Raw genomic sequence first — 20,127 nt, 5'->3', positions numbered from 1 at the left:
GTTTGCCACCATTTTAAATGATCTATCACCTGAGTGTAGGTATGGCTTCAGATTGCCAGCACAGGTTTACAGAAAGAAAAAAAAAAAGACAACCAGCAATCCTTTAAAATTATTATTGCATATATGTCTGTGTATCATGTGTGTTCCTGGTGCCCACAAAAGTCAGAAGAGGATCTTTTTTTTTTCCCAGTCCTTTGGAAGAGTAGCCAATGTTCCTAAGTGATGAGCCATTTCTCCAGTTCTCCAAAGAACACCAATCTTAAGATTTAAAAAATCTTAATTTTGACTCTTGAGTCCTCATCTTACCAGAAAAGCCCCTTTCCATCATCACTGGGGCTCTCCTCTTTCCCCAAGGGACCCTGGTGTCCAGGAAGCTTACAGCCAAAAAAGTATGAGGTGGCCCTTCATTCTTATGATTACAGCTGACAGTGTGACCCTGATGAAGTACGGTTCAGAGGCATGAGTCTCCTGCAGCTTGTGTTGGCTTTATTGGCCCCAGTGTGATACCTAGGGCCATGCAGAATGGATACATTCCCTCTTAAGTTCTTGATGAAAGCCTTTGGAATCGGTCCCTTTAGCTCTTCCTGCTGGGACCTGTTGTAATTGTCTTTTGCCTTCTAACTGTCTTCCTATGAATTTTGCTTGAGTAGTGTCCCTCTCCTAAATTCAGTGCTAGCAGCTAAACAGAGGCTCCTCACTCGGAGTGACCCTCTGCCTCTGGTGCTGGTGATCTCAGACTTGGCCACCAAGATCTTCTGCTGTGCATTGCTTTCCATGTTGTTTTAAGAGCAACCAGCATCTGTGTCTGTAAGACCCAGATGAAAAGTGCTGAGATGTATGTGCCTGTTTCCTAGACAAGCGTTTCTTCCAGGAAGTCAGATGGGTCCTGACATGAAGTGTGGTTGATATTCCCTAGTGGTGATTCCATTGATGAAAACTGATTTCCCCTCTCCCTGAAGCTATCAATGGCAAATAGCTTCTTGGTAGAGGTGTGGCTTGGGCCCACTTCCTCTTCTCTGTCCTGAGGTTTGTCTACCTTAAAGTTCTGTGGGGCATAAAGGAGTAGCATGCAAAAGTAATTTTGTTGGTACCATATGAAGTTCTTTTTGAGGTACATACACTCTAAGAAAACCGCTTGTGATTTCTGCCCTTTAGAACGGAAGGAAGTAAGCCCTCATTAGAAGCAAGTAACAGAATGCCCTTGGGGATAATGTTCCAGGTTGTTCAACCATTTGGTCTCCTGTATATGTGTGTGCACATATGTGTGTATACACACATGGATATATATGTTGGAGAATCGTTCACATGCCCTTCCCTTGAATTTGCAGAAATACAAACTGAGAGATTTCTAGTCTTAAATTCAAATGTTTGAGACCAAGGCAGCCACCTCGTTGGTTTTCAGACATGCATCGAAGGTACTTCCGGGGCATGCCATGTATCTGAGCATCACTCTCATCTTATGTGGAAAGTGTGGTCCTCACCTCCTATATCTATGAAATTATAATAGCTCTGGGCATGGATTTGGGAATGAAAGTAATGTGGGTTCAAGTCCTCGTTGGATACTCCATGCCTGTTAAACTTGGGAAGTAAATTTGTGATTCTAAATTTGTACTCCTTCATCTGTTAAATGGATTTAATGTGCAGACCCAGCATATTTTGTGTGAAAGTTCAATAAGGGTGAATGTGTATAATGATGGTTTAATGTCAATACCAGCCATTCTAGCAATTAGTAAGACAATTATCATAATAGTTATCATTGTAATTCCGGAAGCTCAGCCAGACCCCTCCTTCTCAGCGCAGAAGCTCCTGAGAAAGAAGTGACTTCCCCTTGGGATTTCTGTCCCTTTCCCAGTCTGAGTGTGCTGCCTTCAAGCCTCTGAATCAGATCTCAAGGACTGTGGGGACATTTCTGCTACCACTTTGTGTTTGCAGGAGGGAAGCCAAAGAAAATGACTGCTTCTCTGATAATAGGGTCCATTCCTTACTAGAAAATAGCTCAAGAGTATGCTTTGGCTAAGAGATGGCGCACCCTCTTCCTCAGCAGGATATGGGAGGTGGCCTGACCCAAGGAGGCCTGTGTGTGGTCACTGTGGTTGTGTTCCCAAATAGCCTTCTCAGAAGTGGGGTTTCTTGGCCCTCGATAGTAGCCAAGTGTGTAACTCCCCAGAGGGTCTTGGATGCCTTCCCAGATGAAACATCTGTCCTTCCACATTAAACTTCAGGGGTTTTGTAGAGTAGTGGCAGCATGCTGGCAACTCTGTTTATTCACCAATCAGGAAAGTGCTTTTTCATTCTGCCAAACAACTGTGCCAGCCAAGCTGGCCCCTTGCAGCTCCAGGGGAAAACCTTGCTTCTAGAGAATGAGAAGCTGCTCACAGACCACAAAGCAACTGGGAGGCCACAGCTGATAAGGAGTCCCCAGATATAGACTTACTTGCAAGTAGATTAGGGGGCCAAGACCAGGGAGGTGCTATGGGCCTGGATGGCTTGTGAACTAAAGTGGGTGGAGGAGCAACTGGGAGCACAGGTCTGTGGCCACAGTGTTTCAGGGCTGAGCAAACAGTTCTGAAGGGTGGTGGAAAGGGAAGCATGCAATCAGGCCTTCTGCTGCTGGAGTCTCCCTGATCCCTTTAAGGAAGAGATCTGTAGCACCTTCATTGGAGGCTTCTGCTATATTCGCATCCTTCTCAGAGAAGTCTTGTGCGAAGTCTTTCACTTCTTCCTGCTGCTCAGCAGTGCTGCTGGGTGTCGGGGGAGAGAGGTTCACGGCCATATGCTCCTCTTTCCAGTCTCCATGGGATCGCTGCTGTACCACAGAGTACCGGATGTGCTCAGGTTGGCTTCTCTGTGATGACTTAGAAATTCTCAACCTCATTTTGGCATCACAGCTGATGCTTGTTATAGAAAATATTAAAAAATAAGTAAGGCAATGGTCACATTATTTAAATTCAGCAATTAAAATATTCCAACATGTTGTCTAGTCTTCTACTTTTTCTTTTCTCGTTTTTCGTTAAGATTTGTTTTTCTATTCATATTAGTGTTTTGCCTGCATGCAGGTGCTTGCACCACATGTGTGCCTGATGTCCTCAGAGATCAGAAGAGGGCCTTAGGCCTGCTGGAGCGGGAGTTATAGGTGGTTGTGGGTTCTGGGAACTGAGCAGGTCCCTCAGAAAAGCAGCCAGTGCTCTTAACTGCTGAACCATCTCTTTAGCCCTTGATTTTTCTTATTGACTTGTTTCTGTCAAAACTTATTTAACAAATAGTCTACATGCTGTACACATTTTGTGTTGATATTGATATATTAATACTTTATGGTACTATAAACCATGCTTAAAGTTTTTAATGATTACATAAACATGCTGCATAAAAATTCAACTTTAGAGGTGGGTTACATTTGTAAACACACACACTGAGTCTATAAAACTTTCAGAAGAAAATAATGTGAGATTTCTTTCCTTGGGTTTGATTAAGACTTCCTAAATGTAACTAGCAATTGAAATTTTACCAAATTGAACATGCCTGATGTTCTGTATATACACTTACACTATTTTTTTTTTTAATTACAGCATGCTGGGAGAAAATCTGTCAGAGAGTTTACTTTATATATGTACATATAAAAGTATTCTTATATATAGTTTATATGTTTATATTAGCTTCATTTAGAATCACACACAAAAAAATAAGAACTCAAGGTGAACTGACCAACCAATTGTGGCATATCCATTATAATTGATACTACTCAGCAAGAAACACAAGTAAGCTATTAGTATATCAAATAATCAAATAACAATCAAACAACAAAAATAAGTATGTAGTGTGTCATCTCCATTTCCTCCCTCCTGGAGCCAAACCAATTATGAGAAACACAGCCTGCTCATGCAGGGTGACAGAAAGCCTACCAGTCGCCTGGGGCAGAGGAGAATCTGAGAATGCAGGCAAATGGCTAAGCATCTTATAACTTATGGCCATAAGGTGGATCCTTTGAGAAACAGATAAGTCAGACTCCATCCTGGGATGCCAGGGACTCCATTTGTAACTGAGCTTGCTAGCAATGGAGGGGGGCGTGTTAGAACAACATCTTATCAGTCATTCTTGTCATAGGTTTTACAGAATCCTCTCTGAGGTATTTTTAAGGAGCACATTGTCAAGGGGATGGAGCCAGCAGAGCACTGGGTCTCTCTGTTGGTGGGGATTGGTCATCCTACTCTGCAGCTCTGTGGAGGTGGGAGGTGATGGGTTCTTCTCATGGAGGGCTAGTGGAACATTGATTTTTATCTCTGTCTTGCCATTGATTTTCATTTGGAGAATGGAAAACTGAAACGTTTGTTTGGGGCCTTCCAGACAAATCACATCCTGTGATTCTGCGGGAGTGTAGCGAATGGGGAGAAGATGTCAGAATGGAACTGACAATATCTAAGTGGACCCTTCAAAGCCTTGGGGAGCGGTGGGAACTCATCTATTTTTAAGTAGGGAGCGAAACAGCCCAACTTCCCAGGGGGCTGGGCCCCTCTAATGTAATGGCCCTTCATCTCCACTTCCTCACTATCTGGAATAACAACTAATTCTCTGTGCCAGCAAAGAATTTAGATGCCATCGAGGCTTTCGGTACAGTAGACCAATCTCAGAGCTTTCTCTCTTTTATGTGAACTTGAAAAAAAGAATCAAAGTGTCTAAGGTCAGAGAGAAACACATCACAGGATGTGCCTCAAATACCAAACTCTCAGAGGATATTTGAAAGGATGAGGTTATTTCATCTCAGTTTTGTTTTACAACAAAGCTCTGCCTCCTGCTACAGGGGCTTTGAACCAGTTGATTATACATACACATAGCTGTGGAGGTTTGGATGGCACGTGGCCACATGGAAGGCGCCAGGCTCCTAGCGCCTGGCTGACTCTCTGATGCTTCCCCCACCAAGGCACATCGAGGTATCTCGGAAACCACCTTCATTACTAGGAAACAGCATTGATGTGGCTTGTGTCCCTTCTGTGAGGGACTGCATGCTGCCTTGGGCTCCATTTTAAGCTCAGAGAATCCTCACAAGCAGAGCTCGGGTCCAAGGAGAACTTGGTAGTCTTCCTCTGCTGGTTATGGAACCATCGCAGTTAACTTGGGTTGGCCCTCTCCTGAGTCCATCACTAGGTTAAACGGAAGAGGCTCCTCTGCTGTGGTCTATATTCAGACCTCACACCAAGCAGATACCACCGAAGAAGAGGAGAGGAAAGTGGCTGTTTCAACCCAGTACCCACCGCCTGCTCCCTGTGTGCCAGCAGCACTTTGCATGGATGGATCTTGTCACCTTTCCACAGCTGTGTGTCAGGTGACCAAAGCTGCTGCTCAGGTTCAAATAATTGTCCCGATTGCACAGGGCCGCTGATGGGCGGGGTTTCATCTGTCTGCATATTCCTCACCTTGTACCTATGTCACACCACAGCCACTAGGGATGGGGGGGTGCCTAAAGCTGATCTCCAGGAGGGCAGTCATTGTTCTCCTAGTCCCCGAGGTCCCACCTGTACCCCTTTCTCCCAGTTCCTGCCCATCACCAAGCAATTGGTCTGGGCACTGGCATTACATCTATTTCCTCCCTTCTGTGCCCACACCATGCATTCCAGGTTCCTTCCTCTCCTTTCTGCTCACTCCCAGCACTTGTCTCCTAAACACAGAGATGCTGAGTTAATTTAAACCCGTGAGATCTCACAGCAGCAATGCTGTCAGTCTGAGCCCAGGAAGTAGCTGCAAGCTGCTCCTGCCCTCTTCCCTGGGTACAGTTCTGTAGCTCAAGCCCATCTCCTCCTTCCCCCTGCTCTCTGCTGTGGAACTGAAGGCATTGATTGGCTGGCCTTGATGAAGGGAGCAGAGGAGAGTAAAAAGCAATTCACACCCTAAGTATGAATAGCAGCATGGAATGTTTAGTCCCTTGGGGCAGGAGACAGTATATAAGGCAGACACTGCATTGGGAGGTATGTGTTAAATTGCAAGGCAGACTCACAAAGATATGTTTGTTTTTATTTAAATTTCTTGTTTCTTGAGGAATTCATTCAGGAATAATATCTTTATATCATCTCCCCCCTCTCTTTCCCTTCATTTCCTCCTATGTCTCCCTCTTAAATTCATGACTTCTTCAGTTATTATTGTTACACAAACACATATACAAACACACACACACACACACACACACACACACACACACACACGAATACCCTACTAAGTTTATTTAAAGTTCTGTGTATGTATCTGTGTTTAGGGATTACGACTTTGGATTGCGTAATGATCAGGGGCTCATTTCTAGAGAAAATGGATTCTTCCTTTCTCGGCAGCCAAGGAGTGGGGTATTGTAAAGTTCCTCCATCGTGTTGTTATGTCAGTGGGTGGCCACTGTACAGCTCTTGTTTGGGTGACCACAACATTGAGGCATTGCCTCAAAATTTAAAAGGTGTAGCCTAAATAATGATTTATTATTTGCCCTATAATTGTTGTGGCAGTATTATGTAACCCACTATCACAAATAATAAGACACAGACAGCTGTAGAGTTTCTAATTGCCTACTTACTTTGGGCTGGGCAGATATTTCTACCTATGCTGTCTCAATAATCTCACCATCTACCTCCCAACCCCTATCCAATACCATCTGCCTTAACCATCCTTGTCTGGGCAACTTCCATCCATAATCTTATGACTACATCTACACCATCCTTGGAGTCCTTCCTCCTGGTCAATGTGGTGTCTTTTCCACACTAACCCATCATAGCGTCCTCCTTCCTCCTCTCTTCCTGTCTGTTTCCTGTCTGTTTTCCTGTTTTCTTCTTCCTGTCCCCAAAAGCCCAGGAACCTTAGCCATGCCTTCCCTATTCTACCCTGCCCAGGTAGAGACCATTTAATCAGCCATTTGGGTAGGTTTACATAACAAGGATAGGTGTATCCAGGCAGTAACCAGACATTGAGGGCCAGTAATTAGCATCAAGATAGAAGCATCAGACCAGCCTCCAACACTGAGGTTTCATGGGTTCAGCTTCCCTGCCATATATAGAAGATTCTGTCTTCCCAATAGACATCCCGATTGTCTGATTTTGGTAACTTTTCCTCCACTTTTCCTTGACGTCCCCTGGGCCTTAGGATTAGGAGTTGCACTGTAGATGTTATCACTCGGGGTTGTGCACCCTATATTCACTTGTTTTCTGCATTTTGGTCAGCTGCGTACCTTTGTAATAGTCACCACCTGTGGACGAAAGGTATGTCCAGATCCACAAAGGTGTTTTTAATTAACAAATGCAAATATTCTAGTACAATATGACACCCATGTATTGTCCTGCCTTGTGCTGACTCTTCTTAAAAGCTCTACTCTCAATACCACTTGAGGCTGGCTGGGTAGGACAGGCTTAGCTGTCACAGGTATCCTGCCTCAGAGCTTGGTGACAAAGTTTTAAGATGTGGCCCTTGGGGTCCAGAACTCTGCCTCATTTTTTGTAGGCTCCCAGGCCTCATTGCCTGCAAAGGTGGGCTCATGTACCCCCTTGCCTCTAAAGCACTGGCTCTTTTTCTGAGCCATTTCCTGTCTACAGGAGACCAGGAATGTTCTGTGGTTGGCTTCTTTGGTTGTACATGGGCCCAGATGTTAACAAGCCCTGAATCTATGGAGCTGAGGTGACTGGCTCTTTACAGACCACAGGGCTAATTAAAGATGCCCTCTCATTCCCTGCCCCCATGTCTGATGAAGGCATTCAGTGCACTCCCACTCTGTGTGCTGCCTCAGACTGGGGGCATTGATGGTGTTTCTGTGTGCCTGCTGATTAAGCAATGTATCCAGTGTCGAATCTCTAGCTTCAGAATTCAGTGTGTAAAAAAACAGGGGGGAGGGCTGAGGTGGGTGTGCCATTTTGAATAGATAATCAGTGGGTTTGATTTTCTTGTGGGATCTTGTCTTGCTGATGGCACACAGGTGTGGATCATGCTCACATATCTGTCCCTGCCCCTTGTGAAATAAACAAGTGTGAGCACCCTGCAGTACACTGAAGCTAAATGCTCATTACCTGTCCTGAGGATGCAGGTTTTGGGGGCAGATCAGCAATCAGGTTGGCCTGACATATGTGGCCCCTCAAAAGACATGAAGATATGTTATAAGATTAAAATTTCCCATTTTTACTCCTTTATGTTTTAGTTTCCTGAGCTGCTTTCTTTTTCCTGTATTATCATAAATCTACTTTTGCCTGCTGTTGTTTTGCTAAGCTCACCAGGATCCCCACTCAAAGGCTTTTAGTCTTGACGTTTCATAACAACTTAATTCAACCAGTGAACCATGAAAGACATTCGTTATAGGCATCAGACACTGTAACGGAACCCATTCTGGGCATGGACCTTACAGATCCTTGGGCCAGAAAATGGGTTCAGGATAGTTTAGGTGGGCCTTCAAGACTATCTTTAGAAGAACTTGTGTTTTAAATAGAATGTCCCCAAGCGAACGTTCTGTCTTTAATGTTCTCCATGGAGAGGAGGGGTGGAGGGAAGGGCCTCCATGCACAGAGGAACAAGAGAGATGATGTTAATTAGTTTGGGGACCTTGGTTCCTTTCCAGTGCTCTCTCTTGGGTGATACTTTTTTCACGGGTCCACATTGAACCTCTGTGCTTCCATTATCAGGTGGCAAAAGGACTTCTGGCAGCCTGCCTTGCCTTTGATGCTTTCCCAGCTGTGACTCTTCCAGTGAGCCATGGGGCTATCTCCAGTGGCTGGTGCCAGCCTGATGGGAGAGGAGTTCATGGCTTAACATCCCATGGCAGTGAGAAACCCTTAGGCTAGAGACAGGTGGTGGGGCTGCCCTCACATCTGGAATGAGATCCCTTTTCTTGGCATGTGTCAGGGTGACAATGGGTGAATATGGGGATGGTGAAGCTAGGGTGTGGGCCTCTCTGGCAGTGACTTTGATAGATCCACCTCAGAACACTGCTTATATGCATTTGCAGTGGCAAGATCATATATACTGCACTGGAGTTTGTAATGATGCCTTTATTCAACAAACACCTTTGTCTAGACACCGTGCTGTGTTTAGAATTCTGTGGTAAAGGAATATAATCTACCCTCACAGATGTTAAGTCTATTAGAAAAGACAGACTGCAACAGAGAATATAATCATACGGGTAAGTGTTCTGTAGTGGAAGACATGGGGCTCCATACAAGTCACTTCCATTTGTTTGAACAGGGAAGGCCTCGTGACATAGGCAAGAGTAGGGAAAAGTGTCCTTAGCAGAGGGAACACAGACACAAAGGCTTATGGGGGACGGAGGAGTAGGAGGGGTCCTGCTACTCTAAAGGAGTCTAGGGCAGCTTGTACTGGTGGAAAAGGAGGGGGTAAGACTGGAAGGAAGGCAGAGCTATCCCACACAGTGCCCTGGTGGCACGGACCTCAGTCAGGTAGGATGGAGAACCATGTGGCTTTAAGGAGAATCTGTGGTTTAGAAGAGACTGAATTTCCTTGAATTTTTGTTCTTTATGGCAAACTCTATGCTATGGGAGAGATGCTAGAGGGGTGTGTGTGTGTGTATGTGTGTGTGTGTGTGTGTGTGTGTGTGTGTGCATGTTCTGGTAGAGGAAGGTAAAGTCACAGATGCGTCCCTCTAACATACGGAGTACACAGCCCCATTACACACAGCTGAAGCTCTAAGAAGGAAAGGCTCCTTGCAGATGCAGTTGGAGCTGAAAGACAGGTGGAGGGTGGAGGAGGGAACAGCCATAGCCAGTTGTAGTTGCTGGCATTCTCTAGTGGTTTATGAGCAGGCCAGGATACCGGCTTAGACACATAGTGACCGATATCAGCGTGTAGTGTCAATATTAACAGCTGTTAAGTGGCTGTTCTTCCCCCAAAGCCCAGAAGAGCCTTTCTGCCCTCAAGCTATTTTTCTGCTTGAATCTCCACTGACGGATTCATGAGTCTAAACCCTATACCCTAACATCATGGTAAGTGAAGCAGTGTGTAGGGTCCAGCATATAGTAAGTGCTCAGAAAATACTAGTCTCTTACGTGAGCCTTGGATTCCCCAAGAACAGCGAGATGGGACAATACAACTGTCATCCTGACAGATGCTCAGGAGTACTCAAGTCCAAAGGCACAACGTTCTAGACCATATCGCTGTTATCTTTATCTCTTTGGCTGCTGTAACAAAATGCCAGAGACTTAGTAGCTTCTAAACAAAATATTTTCTCAGATTCCTAGAGTTGAGAAATCACAGCAGGTAGCATGCTGGCGATGATCCTTTTTTCCTGGTCTTTAGAGGTTGTTTTTTCAACCTCTGTCAGGACCTCATGTGGCAGGAGAAGCCACAGATACCTTTCCAACCTCTTTATGACATCACTAATCCAGAGCTGGAGAGATGCTCAGAGGTTAAGAGCACTTACTGCTCTTGCAGAGGAATTGGGTTTAGTTCCCAGCACCCAAGTCGGGCAGCTCACAGCCACCCCTATCTTCAATCCCAGAGGATCATGTGGCAGCAGGCATGCATACACAATCATGTCAGCAGAGCACACATGCACATAAAATAAAAACGTAATAAGAATAATAGAGTAATAGAGCCACGAGCCCCAGCCGCACTCTCCAGGCCCAGTCACCTCCCACACACCCCACATTCAAATACATTAGCACCTTGAATTCAGTTTTAATACACAAATTCCGGGGAGAGAGAACAAAACCCTTCATTTTGTGTATCCCACTCCAACCCCGGCTCTCCCCGGTTACTCATTTCAAAACAACATTCTTCAGCTGATTTCACTGTCACCTTTAACGTCTAATTCCACACGCTCAAGACAATGTGGCTGGATGTAGGTGAGACTCGGGGTTCATCCTCCGATGACCGCTCACTGTCTGAGTCTATTCACTGACACGGTACTCCCTGCAGAAAACACTGGGACAGACCCAACGTGCCCAATAAACTTTCTGCTCCAAACAGAAGGAAGCACTTAAAGGGGAAGACGGCCAGCGCCCATGTGACAAGCTGGACCTTGCACCCACGCCTGTAAGCCAACCTCTGAGTTGGGAGGAGACAAGATCATCTCTGAGGCTTGCTGGCTTCTAGCCTAGGCAAGGAAGCATCAACTCCAGATTCAGGGAAAGACGGCGCTTCAAATGGCTGGATGGAGAGTCATGGAGGAAACCCTCATGCCCGCGTAGGGCCTCCATGTCTGCACCTACGCATGTCTGTGCACACGTACACACACACACACACACACACACAATAATAAATATATTTTTAAAAACATAATTTTGAGCTTGTTGCTCTGCCTTTGAGACCCCCTTGGCAGAGGTTTCCTGGAGCAGGCACCTCACCTCCTGGACTCACATACTAATGGTACCGGCCCCTGTCATCTCTCCTGGGAAATGGTTGGGTCTCTGAGGAACCAGGCTCCCCTTTCCAGAGTGACACTGTCTGGATTGCTCTTGCCTTTGGCTCGCTGGTCTGGCAGTTCACACCTGTGGTTCTGCTGAGTTCGCCTGTGGGATCCATATCAATGAACACTGATCTAACGCACGTTCTCTGTGCTGGTCCCATGAGGCCTTCAGGTGCTCCTGCACCCTGAGCTGAGACAGGAAGGCAGCTCCAATGCCGCCTTAGAGGTCGTTTTCTGCTTGTTTTGAATACTGACTCCCAGCTTCTGTTTTCATAGCTAGCTGATCTCCACATTTCCTTTATAATAGTGCTCGGATTCTGTTAAAATGCTAGCCCATGCCAGCTCCTTAGCCAGGGGTTGCTTGGCCACACCTGTAGCCTTTTCTCTTGACATAAGCCGAGAATGTTACAGATGTTCAGCTTCCTTTTAGATGAATGTTTCAGACTTTAAATCATGTTGCATAGAGTGGTCAAGAGGAAGTAGGCCAATCCCTCAGGGCTTGGCTTTCATATTTCGCCAACCAAGGAGCCTCTGTCAGTGTTTGCAGGTTTCTGCCTTCCAAAAGGATGAAGACATAAACACTGCTCAGCCAAGCTCTCTTCCACTCACAGAAGAAGAATGACCTTTCCTCCAGTTTCTGGTAGCATACTTCCCATTTCTACCTGACCCTTCATCAGAACAATGTTCACGTCCGAAACCCACCAAGTTTTGTTCAGGTTACTGTGGTTTTTTCTCTGAGAAGACCAAGGCTTTCTGCAAAGCTGTCTTCTTTTATCCCCTTCATCAGATTTTTCTCTAATAGCCTGTGCCTGGCAATGTGGACTTTTTCTGGCTCTCAGAACAGCTTCTATCTGTTATCCAGGGTTAGTGCCTCCTTTGCAGTGTAGGTCTCATTACAGAGATACCCACACTTCTGTGTACCAACTCTCTGTCATAAGCAAAACACCACAAACTAGGTGGCTCATAAACAACAGAAAAAAAAAAGACTTTTCCAGTTTACAGGTGGTAAAACCCATGGTCTAGGTGCCAGAAGATTGGGGTCTGGTGAGAAGCTGTTTCTCATAGACAATACCCTCTCCTTGGATTCTCATGTGGTAGAAGAGCTTTCTTTGGTCTCTTTTGCAAAGTTACTAATCCCATTCATGGAGATGTGACATCATGATCTAATCACCTGCCTCCTAGGGCTCATCCCGGTGACTTAGAACTTTCGTATATGGTTTAAGGAAGCACACACATTTAGTCTGTAGTGCTTGTCACATTAAAGTGTACCGTGGGTTTACTGTTTCCCCCTTGTTCTGTGCTAGTTTAAATGAGAATGTCCCCCACAGGCTCATGTGTTTGAATATTTGGCTCCCAGTTGGTGGAACTATTTGGGAAGGGTTAGCAGGTGTGGCCTTGTTGGAGGAAGTGTGTCACTGGGGGGTATCATTCATGGTTCAAAAGTCCATGCTAAGCCCATGTCTGAGCCTGCTGCCTGTGGCTCAGATGTAAAGCTTTCAGCTTCTACTCTGGCACGATGCCTGCTTGCCACGGCACTCCCGCCATGATGATAATGGACGGATCCCCTGAAGCTGTAAGGCAGTCTCCCAATTAAGTGTTTTCCTCTATGAATTGCCTTGGTCATGGTATCTCTTCACAGCAGTGGAAGGGTAACGAAGACACTGTGTTCCTCTCAATGGCAGAGCCAGTATCCCCTCATGTACCAGCTCCATGAGGACACAATTCAATCATTTCATGTCTCCTGTGCCTGATTCAGGATGTGGCAAGGACAGGTGTCCACAAAATATTTTGTAGGTAAATAGGTCAGCTAGGGGAGAAGCTAGAGATGCGGAATCCAGATAGTATGCCTGACTAGGAACTGAGATAGTCAGCTGAGTCACAAAATGGTGCCTGGCGTGAGTACTACGATGTGAGGGTGGGGCTACCACCTTACGCATTCTGCACAGAACTTAACACATACCTGTGTCATTTTGTTCCCTGGGAAGCACTTGATTCTTGAGCTCTGCCCCTGTCTGACCTGTGACCTATAATCTCTAGGTTTTTGCCTCATTGCCCATCCTGTTCCCATACACAGTGAGTTGGCACACATAAAGGTCAGCTCCCCTTTGGAGCTGTGGGATAAAATGTCATTTGTCTGTCAGAGATGCTGGTTTGCAGAATGACCTTTGCACTTACCTTAAGAGAGGAGGCAAGTAAAGGAGCCAGCATTGACTACCCTCCATTATGCCTCTCTGTGCCAGGCCCTGCCTGACACATGAGCCATCATAAGCGCCCAACTTTTATTCTAAAGGATTGCTTCAACCAGCAAGCTGGTAGACTCCAGACTTTCCTCTCTCTAAGGTTAAACTTTGCATCCCGTGGCCTATTCAGCTTTCTAGCTCCTAAGGACAGGGGTGAATAGAGTTATCTGAGGCCTTCTCGCCCACCTAGCCAGCAGAACACCTGGGAGTGGAGTCAGTGGCATTTCTATCATTTTCTCTGTCTGGGACAAAAGCCTAGAACAGAGTTCCGGCAGGTGAGATAGCCACCTCTCCAAGGGTCCTCAGGATTGTGGGTGCTACTCTTTACCCTCTGTGAGCCCAATATATGCCTGCAAACCAAGTAGAATGAGCCACGATAAGACAGGGTTGCTGCCTACACACATACCCCTCACTTGAGCAATTTCTTCAGGTACCAATTTCCTCCCCTCCTGTTATGAAGGAAAGTGGACCCATTGCTGTGTTGCTCTGTAGATCGCCGGTGATAGTATGCGCAAGCACTTTGCTTCAGTTGGTTCTTTGAGTGGTGGTTGGCAAAGACTCCTCTAGCTGAGGGTGGGGCAGTAGGGTAGGATTCCAACCCACTGTGCTGCTCTACCCAGGGTGCTGTTGCCAGGTGCCCCTACAAGACGACAGCGCCCATGGTTCAATAAAGTGTGCCAAGAAGAACCCACTCTGGAGACAGTTTCAGGGAACAGTGTGCTTTATTGTACTGAGCAGCTACTTTCTTGGTAACTTGTCTTCATTAGTCCAGGTTCTGCTCTGAAACACTGAGACACATAGGCACAGCTGTGCTAACATATGCCTAAGCATCCTGTCTCTCCTTGTGCAACAATTGGGAAAAGGCATGTATGTGTGTGTGTTCATGCACAAACATCCAGAAACACCAGGCAAACATGCTTAAAGGAAAATGCAGAGGTACCTGAGACATTCTGTGAGAAGAATGCCAAGTGGGCTGTCCCCTAGGAAGGGCTAGGGAGATTCTGAAAGAAGTTAAGTATGAACCAAGGGACCAACGCTTCTTTTCCGAAAAACTTTCAGCCAGAAAGTTCTCTGCAGTGAGGACCACAGAGATAAGAAACATCCCTGTGACTCCTTATCTTCTCCCTTCTTGTACCAGCTGTGAAGAAAGCTTTGAAATCTAGGGACACTTTGCACGGACAATCGGATGCACTTCCTTTGCGCTGCACTTTTGGAGGATGACCCAGTAGGGATGCTTTGTGGGTAACAGTGTGCCAGACGCCTGAGCTACACAAATGCCATGTCACAGTGAGACCAGGTGGATCTTCAACATGTCCCGTGGCTTCTGGGGAGCAGGCTTTAAACACGCTTTAAACACCATTTAAAAATGGTTGGTTACTCGCATAACATCGCCACCACAGTTGTACCAATAGATGAATCTCGTCCATCGCTTCTGTTGGTGTTATATCTCACAGCAGTCACGGCTGGGTATGGCTGCTGATGGAGGCCCTTCCCTGGTAGCATGCACAGAACCTTTCAGCACTATGAATGCTAGGCCAGTAGGGGTGGAGTTTTCAGATGAAAGCCATCGTGATTTCTCCACATCCTTTCAAGTCTGCAGTGGTTTTAGCAATAACAGCATCTTTTTTTTTTTTTTAATTCTTGGGGTTATCAAGAACAATAGAAATAGTAGTGTTTTGGGGGATTCTAGGGGATGCTGCTGACCAAGAACCTGTAAAAAGGTAGTCCATACCTAGTACTGTTTTATTATTATTATTATTATTATTATTATTATTATTATTATTATTATTATTATTATTGATTCAATAGCCTATTGTATCTGGGTAAGGGTTTGCCCTGTTACAGGATAATGCCATCTATGCATATATTTTAGGGAGATTCTACAGTACTAATTTTCCAGGTAATATTTTCAAAGGCCTTTAGTGTTTATTTTCTTTCCCCACTTCCTTCCTCTACTTTGTGTGTTCCACCTCAACCCGTCCAAACAATACCTGGGCTCCAAACCCAGGACTGGGCCCTACAGGAGAACCTAGTACTAGTGTTTTGCTAATGGACATGGTGATTGTGCTGGCTGGTTTCAGGTCAACGTGACACAAGCCAGAGGCATCGGGGAAGAGGGAGCTTCAAGTGAGAAAATGTCTCCATGAGACCAGGCCTGTAAGATACTTTCTTAATTACTGATTGATGTGGGAGGGCCCAGCCTATTGTAGGGGGCCACCCCTGGGCTGCTGGTACTGGGGTCCACAGAAAAGCAGGCTTAGCAATCCGTAGGAGCAAGCCAGTAAGCAGCACCCCTCCTGCCTCCAGGTTCCTGCCTCCAGGTTCCTGCCTCCAGGTTCCTGCCCTGTTTGAGTTCCTGCCTGACGTCCTTCACTAATAGGCTGTTACTTGGAAATGTATGCTGAAATAACCGCTTTGCTCCCCAAGGTGCTTTGGTCATGGTGTTTCCTCACAGCAACAGAAACCCTAACTAGGACAGTAGTAAACTGCACCCTCAGCCGATTGGGGCTTCTCTCAGCCTTCATCCGAGAAGCTTCTTGTTGTAGTAAGCAGTGACTAATACAGACACCCACAACTGGGAAGTGTGCGGAGAATAAGAGTGTGGTCTGCCCAGTGCTGAATGGGACGCCTCCATCATACTCCTTCCCCCAACGGCTCAAGGATCATCAGGGAAGAGTTGGAAGAATGACTGTAAGAGCTGGAGATAAGCAGATGTCTGTAGCAAAGCCGTCTCAGCCAGGCATGATGGCGCAGCAGTTGTACATGTGAACAACTCTCAGCTAGGACCACATGCATGCGACCATCACAGGATAAAGCCAGAAGAAATTCCATCATGAACGGGGACAAGGCTCGTGAAATCCTACTGTATCTCAGGAGCTACTGGCAGCTCCTGACCAGTGATGCAGGTTCCAATAGGTAGCCCACACTCACATGTACACGTGACACCAAACAGACTCAGCAGATATTGAAAGACAAAGCACATAAAGTTGGGAGGAAAAGATGGGAATGGGGGATGGGAGAAGGGTGGATTTAATCAAAACCCATTGTAGGTATATATGAATATTAAATAATATATTTTTAAACCTGTCGTGTCACTAATGCCACCTTCCCTTTGGCTGACTTTCTCCGTACATAGGCAGAGCACATGCAGCCCTACCAGGGCCGAATGCCTTGCTGTCAGTACCTAGGAAGCAAATGAGGGCATGCGTTTCCTTCACAGGCTCATCTCATGATAGTTAATTGGCTCCAAGAAATGCAAACTAGGGCTGTAAGAGCTGGGCCAGGGTGGAAATGTATATTCCTTCACGATCTGGCTGCACACCCCTCTGCTTGCACACACTTAGTCAGGAGTTGTGTCAGCAAAATCCCTCCCTGATCTTCCTCTCCTGGAAGATGCACATTGAGGGGTCACACTAAAATCGAAAGTCCTGGGTCTGCTTGTTATGTTTGCTTTTTTACTAGCTGATTGCCCAGAGTTCCTCTAAGGTCAAAGGGCTTACAGATGGGATACTCTGAGAGCAAGAATGCAAGACTCCATGGTTAACAGTCACCATTTCTTCTCTTTCCACAGTTGGAAAGAAGATTTTAAAACCCTTTTTCCTGAGGGAATAAAGAAAGGTCAATTCTTTCCTTTTATTTTATATTTTTTTCCTAGTGGCTTTTTTTGTTTGTTTGTTTGTTTAGATTTTACTTTTTTGTTTCTGTTTTCTGTGTATGGATGTGTGCTCATGTACCCATATGTATGTCTATGAACTATGTGTGTACTTTATATGTGGAGGCTGGAAACGTTATCAGACTTTTTGAAAATGGTATTACCTATGGGTCATCATGTGACTGAGACTTGAACCCCAGTCCTCTGGAAGATCAGCCAGTGCTCTTAAGCACTGAACCATCTCCCCAGCCCCATCTGATAGCATGTTATGCTGCTGACTTGGCAGCCTTTCCTGACCAAGAACAATTTTAGTTGGGGCCTGTAAGTAAGTGGTGTGGGGGGGGGGCAGGTGGAGAATAAGCATACCTGTGGGTCTCTCATGTTGGCTCTAACAGCCAAGTTTGTGAAACAGTTGATTTTCAAGTGACAACTGTACCGTTCTCTGACTCACAGAGTCCTGTGGCCATTGGCTACGATCTATTGCTCTCTTAAGAATGGTGACTCCAGATAGGTTGTCTTAGAAGGCTGGCAGAAGCTCATACGACCAGTCAGGCTGCTGGTCTTCACCCAGCCAGGAAATTCTGAGTCTGTGTCAGGCTAGAGGCTGTTGCTCTGACCAGGATCCCAAGGCAAATATATTTGATTTTCAAGTCTAAAGAAACCATGATTCAAAGAGTGTCCCAAACTATGAATCCCAGATGTCTAGGTTATATTCAGGCATCTTACTTTTGTACTTGCTTTTGTTCTTGCTCTTTCTTTCTCCTCCTCCCTCCTTCCCTCTCTCCCTCTTTCCTTCTCTGCCCCCTTTTCTCCTTCCCCTCCATCTGTGTGTACATTTATTTTGAGGTAGGGCCTGACAGTATAGCTTAGACTGTCACAGTACTTACTACATAGCCCAGGAAAATCACTAACTCACAATCCTCCTGCCCTGGCCTCCTGAGCATTAAGAATACAGACATCAGCTGCTATGTCTAGCTAGGCTAATAGTCTTTTTCTTAACACACACACACACTCACTCACTCACGCACTCACACACACACACACACACACTCACTCACTCACGTACTCACACTGTTTTAAAGCTGGTGGTCTGTGTGAGGGAGCGCCGCTGTCCGTAGTAACTAAGTCACTGGATGCATGATGCTAACGGGTCTGAGCAGAAGTTGTAGAGAATGCAGCTACCATAGTGCTGGCTTCATCTTTTACTTCCTTGCTCATGGTCTGGCTGACACTTGTGCTTGCTGAAAAGGCAGCCTGTCTCTGGATTCCTGTGTTGGAGAGCTTGTTCCTTGAGTTTTGAGATCTTAGTTTTAAAAGAGTCAAAATATTAAGGACCATCAGATGCGGTGGTGCGCCTTTTGGATTCCCCTTCTGCCTCGCCAGTGAGCGCTTTGCTCTCTTTCTTTCCACACTGGGAGATTTCCCTTCTCTTTGGCAACTTGGGCTTTTAAAAACATTTCCAGAAATAAGAACAAGCCAGGTGGGCTGAGCCAGTTTCTTTAAGAACTCTCTGAGTGCATTTCTCTTCCAAGCTTTAGGCAAATTAAGCTAACAATATACAGTTGTAGGAGGTGAAACAATGGGAAGATACAGAGCTACAAAGCAAGGCTTCTTTCTACTCCCCATGTCCTCTGTCCTGCCTCTTCTGTCTTGTCAAGGGTGCGTTGTGGGATGATGTGTCTTTGTGTTCATTTTCAGTTTGCTTGTACAAGTACAGCTTGAGTGGTGTTTCCAGAAATTCTAGCCTAAGCTGTTGACTCCTCTATAGAGAGTGGCTGCAGCCTCTGCTGCCTTGGCCTTCCCATAGCCGGGGTAAAGGTCAGATCAAAAAGACTCATGTTGAAATGAGCCACAGGCTGTGAGCCTTAAAGAGATGTTCTTGCATTTGGAATAATAGACTCCAAGGCACAAGGCTAGTACTGATTCTACTCTAAGACTAGTAGAGTAAGTGTACTTATGTATTTGAAAGTTATCATGCTCTGACTAGGGATTGTCTGGAGTGTGGGGCTTGAATGAGGCTGGCTGCTGGATCTGGACCCTGCTCATCCCATCTGTCATACCCAAGCCTTGGTGTGAGATGCTTTGTGGACCTCACCCTTCTCTTCTCGACCAATCAGGATGGGCCAAAGCCACAAGCCCTTCCAGATGAACCAGTGGATTGCCCTCCACCTCAGTGTTGGGTAGGCACAGGATGATGGTCTGAGTCTTTCCCAAATGCCCCATCTCTGCCTTGGAAGTCCCCCTGCCCCTTCTACCACCAGATTTCCCATGTTTGGCCACAGTTTCCTCTCTTCGAGCTGTTATAAGGAGCAAATAAGGCAGTTCACAAAAAGTGCCTAAAGCAATGACTATCACCTCGCAGGTGCTCATTGCAGGCCCGGCTACTTACTACCAGTGGGAGGGCCATGTCCTTACCAATAGTGGCACATTATAAGCCCTTAGTAAATATTTAGCAGCTGCTCTCAGTATCACATTCCTGACCTTTTACATTTACACCATCCCGATTTGTTTTTCATGCCAATGAGCACCCAGTACCACCTGGCCTAGTACCGTTGGGTATCACCTAGCCCAGAGAAGTGTTCTTTCCCTGTGGCTCTGTTGCCTCATTAATAAAACTGGACATGGACAGGATTTCATGTCTGAACCTTCTTGACTTGGAAAGGGGGGCTTCTTAAGCTCATGCATGCTGGGATAGAGAATCTGTCATGTAGGAACCTGTCTCTTTCAGTGTGGGGGGGGGCGCAGTCTTCGTAAATGACACAGCCATTATGCTGTTCCTGTGTAATTTGATGGCACAGGATAATGACTGAAATAGCCCTAACAACCGAGAAATCACAGCATCATTGTACATGACAGATTATTTCAAT

At 45.9% G+C, this 20,127-nt stretch overlaps 1 protein-coding gene across 1 annotated transcript in view; it reads left to right on the top strand.

Annotated features, from left to right (window-relative positions):
- Spock1 (SPARC (osteonectin), cwcv and kazal like domains proteoglycan 1) overlaps positions 1 to 20,127 on the top strand; it is a 450,924-nt gene that overhangs the window by 303,222 nt on the left and 127,575 nt on the right. The gene's annotated exons all lie outside the window — the stretch shown is intronic.

This window comes from Psammomys obesus, unplaced genomic scaffold, assembly GCF_907164565.1.
Source record: "Psammomys obesus unplaced genomic scaffold, mPsaObe1.curated_primary_1811, whole genome shotgun sequence".
NCBI lineage: Eukaryota > Metazoa > Chordata > Mammalia > Rodentia > Muridae > Psammomys > Psammomys obesus.
The sequence above is the reverse complement of the archived record's forward strand: the minus strand, read 5'-3'. Positions and strand labels throughout refer to the sequence as shown.